This window comes from Halyomorpha halys, unplaced genomic scaffold (genome assembly GCF_000696795.3).
Source record: "Halyomorpha halys isolate HHAL.00 unplaced genomic scaffold, Hhal_1.1 Scaffold496.1, whole genome shotgun sequence".
Classification (NCBI taxonomy): Eukaryota; Metazoa; Arthropoda; class Insecta; order Hemiptera; family Pentatomidae; genus Halyomorpha; species Halyomorpha halys.
The window spans coordinates 259,824-265,892 of NW_027110723.1; the positions used below are offsets into that span (position 1 = coordinate 259,824).

At 25.8% G+C, this 6,069-nt stretch overlaps 1 protein-coding gene across 1 annotated transcript in view; it reads right to left on the reverse strand.

Moving 5' to 3' along the window:
- LOC106683579 (zinc finger protein castor homolog 1) overlaps positions 1 to 4,356 on the reverse strand; it is a gene marked incomplete in the record, with an annotated part of 112,886 nt that extends 108,530 nt beyond the window's left edge. Inside the window, 1 exon segment of the mRNA XM_024362187.2 lies at positions 4,189 to 4,356.
- Between the last annotated feature and the right edge of the window lie 1,713 nt (positions 4,357 to 6,069).

A 6,069-nucleotide genomic window follows, 5' to 3' on the forward strand; every position in this document is an offset into this window, starting at 1 on the left:
AATAACTATAAATAAATATTCTACCCAAATTAATTAATTTAATTTTTTAAATACTACACATAAAAATAGTATGAATTAACAATTTCAAAAACTATTTGATTGTTTTAGAAAGTTTCCTTATCTAATTGTAAAACATATTGTACGAAAATATATAATATATGAATTTTTAAAAAATGAAATAATTATTAGTAACTTCGTGCGTTAAATATATAGTTCTTTATCTAAGACTTATGATTTTAATTTATTTAATTATTCTGTTTAATATCAGATATCCTTTTAGTCATATATTCCTTGAAATATATATATATATTTTAAATATATAAATGTTCTTATTCTAATGGAATAAGCACTACATAATATTTCCTGTCCATGTTCTAGTTATATTATATGATAAACTACTTGTTGAGATTACAGTACATAAATTCACATCCCACATATCACAATCGTAAATAATGTTCTACTTTTTATAGCGATCTATATTTTTAATGGGTGATTTATATATATATTTTTTTCACAAGTTATGAAGTGAGCAAAATTTTAAAACTAATAAATTCTTGTCTAGAATTAGAAATACATAATTTTCGAAATACAAGTTCTTTTTATGTTATTTTCTAGATAACATGTGCAGTTTTGAATTCTTAGTTCCTATATTTTATGTTCACGCGGTGGAATGTGGAAAAATACGAAGCCCAACCCACGGTGTTCGGTCTTGAATTACAATCGTCTATGATTTACTCTGTGCATTCCGTAGAGTATTGCTTCCTTAATGCCTATAGCCTATGGATTTAAAGTTTCGACCGGTTTCTTTTGACTGAAAAATGGGTCTAGAATGTCTAGATGCACTCGTAAAAAATAATATTTATATATCCGTCTTTTCCTCCCTTTATTTAACAGGTAATAAAAATCCGTTAATGGTGTTAAAAATAACATCATGACTGTCATATGTCAAATTTATGTAATAGATACACAATTTGAATAATAATAATAATAATAAAATAAACCAACGTATCTGAGTGGGGAACAAATTAATATTTAAAGCAAAAAGAGAAAAATTAAAGGTTTTTTTTTTTTACGAATCTCAGATTTTTTAATTCATAGAATTAAAATTAAAAAAAAAATGTACTGGCCGAATCCGAAGCCAAAAAAACTGAACTATTTAGCTAAATATTATAAAACATTTTTCATTAAAATATTTTTCAATATATAAAATAAATTGTTCAAAACATTACAACTATATAAAAATATTTTTATCAATTATTTTCTCTCATTGGTTAGAAAATTCTTTTGAGTGTTGATTTAATTTTAAAACCAGTATCCAATAATTCAAAAACTACACTTTTTTCAAAAGTACTTTTGAGCATTTTTGTTTTCATTTTTCTAAAGCAATATATTTTTTTATTGTTAGATTTTTATTAATTATTTAAAATAGTTAAATTAAGGACAAATGTTAATTTTGTTAATTTCATCTATTGTATCGTTTAACATTTTATTTTCAATTTTACGTTTTAAAATTATATTTGTAATGTATCAATCAATGTTATTACGTTTCTTATTTTTTTTTTTAAAAACACTTTATTAAATTTGCCGTTTTACCTTAAATTTTAGTATTATATTACAAAAATAATTTTTTCGGAAATTTCTATTGGTACGTTCATTACCAACCTGCAAGGTTTGGAAAATACATTTTTAATATTGTTGATAAATTTTATAAAAATTATATTATGTTAATAAAAAACCATAACCTCGTGTATCCAGATGTTTCGTACCCATACAGATCTCATATACCGTTAATAATGACAGCAATATAGCGCGGGACAAGGTGGTGCTGCGCTCTGACGAGCCGAAAGTGAAACATTTCGGGAGTATTCGGGCTTTCAGTCGAATTTGGCCGAACCCATGAATTTCAATAATTCTATTAAAATTTTTTTTTAAATCGACAGTTTATTTATTTCTAAATATTATTAATTTAAGTCTAACAAACCAATTAAATCTATTAAAATAAAAAATCGTAAAGCATTTAACTGGAAGTGTTCTAAAAAAATATTAATAAAAACTACCAATTCCCATTCTTACATATATTTTTTATTTTAATATGTCTTTACTTTTTTTTCAATGCCATATAGGATTTATGTAATATATGTTGGAGCGTTCTCATGATATCAAGTAAATTATCAAAAATGATTTCGTTAAAAAAAAGTTAAAAACAATCAAATATTTACATCATTTCCGTATTCATAAAAGGATTATTATTTTTTAAAAATTAATATATTCATGAAATAAAATGTATTATTCCTTATACTATTTTCGAAATTTTTGCCTGATAAAAAATATAATTTGAGTAGTAATACACATCATATGAATAGATTTTTTTTATTTGGAATCATAGTAATACACCTATAACCGCTCGTTTGAACTCAAAGGAAATCAAGTAATTATTTTCTATAACTTTGGAATATTTTAAGTTTGGATAGGAGTCCGTTTTTTATTTCTAACTAATTTCTCTATGTTGGAATCAGTTTGATGTCCGTTATGAGATTATTTTGCAGATCAATTAGATACAATTTTTTATTTTATATGAAAGGGACCGTAATAAAATAAATTAATATATTTTAATAAATTAAATAATATCAGTAAATCTTTCCAAAAGGGACCATTGATTAAAAGATCTGCGACAAGTGATAAAAGGCCGTATTATCTTTTCCGTACACACGGTCTGGGTGTCTCGTTCAACCCTCTGCCCGTTAGACTAGGTCAGTTCGTAGGGTAGTCCTTTATAAGTTATCCAAATAAAAATTTGTAAATAATTTAGAAGACTATTTACAAATTATATTTAAAAATAAAATTTAAAAAATCTCATTGAATGATATTTTCGAGCAGCCGGTAACAAAATGCCGAATTTTTAAAAACTATTTAAAATAAAAATGAATTAAAATAGAATTTGGCGCCCTAAAAAAATATTTAATTTTATATGAAATAGGTTTAAGTATACCAGCGTTTTCGAATACAGTATTTTTTATTACAAATATTGGTTATTATACTATATATATATTTACTATATATATTAAAAGTACGAATAAAAATCAATAAAAATTTCTGTTTAAATTAATAGAAATGAACTACAGGTGTTTGTGTGAACGGACTGGCAGAGAATAAATTTTATAAAAACGGACAACATAAAAATTATATTTTAAAGAATTATACATCAGATTATTTTACATATATACAAAACACACATTGTATATATGTGTATAATTGAAATCTTGTTAATGCTTGAAATACTGTGATGGAACCCTATTTAATATTTACAACTGTTGAAGTTAAATCGGGGTATCTTTCAAATCATTAAAAAAATAAAGATCACTATCAATCATTATACATTTTTTTTAAAAAATATATAATTTATCTACACTCTTATCGAAAAAGATATTTTAAAAAAATATCGAGCGAGTTTTAATTAAAATGCGATTATTTTAAAAATAGACTTTGATACAAAAATATTTTTATTTTTTTTGTAGAAAATATCTATAAAAGACGATTTTTTGAAAATTAATATTTAGATAAGAACTCTTCTCAGTTGTCATATAATTTGCTATCGTTTGTTTGACACAGTCCAGAGCAGATTATCATTGGAGAATGAACAATTTTTGTTTAATATTTCAGTATTTTGACTATATAATTATTTAAAAAATAGTGTTATATCTTATCATAAGTTTGATTTAATATATACATCCTGCAATGTAATCAAAGAACTCTAGTAGTTTTTTTTTTTTAAATTGTAAGTATATAAATTCATTCATTTTATATATTAATGAAGTTTAAAAATTATTTTTGTGGGTAAATTTTTTTTTAAATATTATTTATTTTAAAATATATATATGGATACATAAAAGTAAATAAAAATAGCTTTAAAAGTCGTTTGGATTTTTTTATTTTTAGAAGTTAAAACGTTTTTTATTTTTATTTTTAAGATTGTTTTATATATGTATATTAAATGTTGTTAACAGATTTATAAGGTATCTATCTATCTTGATAATATTCATTATATAAATTGTTTTGCTTGTTAAATCTAAATTCTTATATACGTTTTAGACATACGTGAAGTTAAACCATTCTCTATGGGCATTCCTAATTCACTTAATCCGGGCACTGATATTAAAAATCATGATTAATATTCGAATTTTTACTTACGGACAGACTGTCAGACTGTAGTAAAGCACTCACAAGCTGTCCATATATCACAACACACAAGAACAACACAAGCATAAGCACTAGACACTGACTAAATTCTTCGTTGTCAGGTTTAGAGTTAATTCATGAGGAAGAAGAGGGCAGGTTGACGCGCTGCAAGAGACTGGATGGCCCGACGAAGGTGGTGGGAGAGCTCGCAGCTAGGCGGCTTCCCATTGGTCGAAAGGGACAGGAGTGGGGGAAGAGGCTTCCCCACGTACGCTGGGGGTTGGTGCAACCCTTGGAGGGTTTCCAGTAGTACTGGAGCGGTTCTGCTGGAAGTAGGGTTCGCGGTATCTTCTCGGTTGTACCTTTAGTGTTGTTAGAGTCGTAAGTGCTGAGAATCTATGGACGAGACATTCCTCGGCACTTTTTGGACTACAAGATAATTATTATTTATTTGTAATGATAACTTGATCAATTTTTTTTGTGATAATTATAAATCAGCATTAACACCCTAGCTCCCCCCCCAAAAAAGTAGTTAAATCATAAATATATAGCTAATCGGATTTAACAAATCTCAGTTATGATCATTAGTTGGAGAAGGGGTGTTATATTCTAAAATAATTTTTAAAAACCCAAAAATACGGAAATTTAAGGTTTGAAAAACAACTCCTGACTTCTAAAATAGTAGTAAAAGATTACTCAAATTTTCTTATAAATGTAATCACAAGAGATAAATTTAAAAATTTTTTTAGGAAAAGGGAAAATTTTAGAGAATATCCTTCGGATCTCCGCTAAGTTGGGTATATCTGGTCAAAATTGTTCGAAAATTTTTAATTTGGACTCTACTCTCCCCTCTCTCCCCCCCCCCCCAGTGTGATTGTGACTTCACTGAGTATATACATGTAATTTTATTTTAAATACTCCATAACCCTTCCTAAAATTTATTGGAAACATTGGCGGATTAATATGGAGGGAAAGGAAAAAAAAACACCGGACCAATCAATTACCATAAATTACATACAGTTAACTATTAATCTTCAAATATTTTTGGAATAATTTCTAATAACTTCCACTATATTTTTATAATATAAACGAAACAAGATTTGTTTCATAATAATTTATTATTTAATATTTTTAAACTCTTAAATGAATTCCGTTTAACCCGAAGAACAGTGTAATAATGTTACTGATTGTAAGTATATTTTTGATAGGTTATCTCGTTAATTATATTTGAAAGAAAATTTTATAGTTTGAATTATATAGTGAATATAATTTTTTTCTCTTTAGAAAAATTAAAATAAAACAATTTGTATTCAAATCTTACTTGATCTCCGATAATTTTTCAATTTTAGTAATTTCTTCATGCTATTACATATAATTATATACTTCAATATTTATTCTTGACCTGTGGTTTGACAGTGTAGGATTCGTATCTTCATTGGGCTTAGCTGCAAAATATTATGGAAGTTAGGTAAAATATAATGCTTCTTGATCTTCAGATTACAAATATATTAATTAAATTATTCCGAGCATTTTTTGCTTACAAGGTCACATCTTAAACTATAATACACTGCAAATAAAATATCCTTGGGTAAAAAAATAAATAAAAAATAGGAAAATTTTAGTTTTGTGAGATAACATAATAAAAAAATGTCATTTTATTTATTAATTCTAAGATATAGTACAACTATTTTTACAAAAGTATAACGAATACATAGTGTGTATATGTTTATTTCTTTTGATATAAAATACTAGAGCAAATGACAATTAATCCTGAACCCTACAGAACGGTCCCCCGGGAAGTTAGACATATTCCCCCTCAAGTAGGGGAGCTCCAGGTTCCAATAATGCTTTTAAAAATATAAAAATAAAATTATAATAACAGTGGTCTTTAAA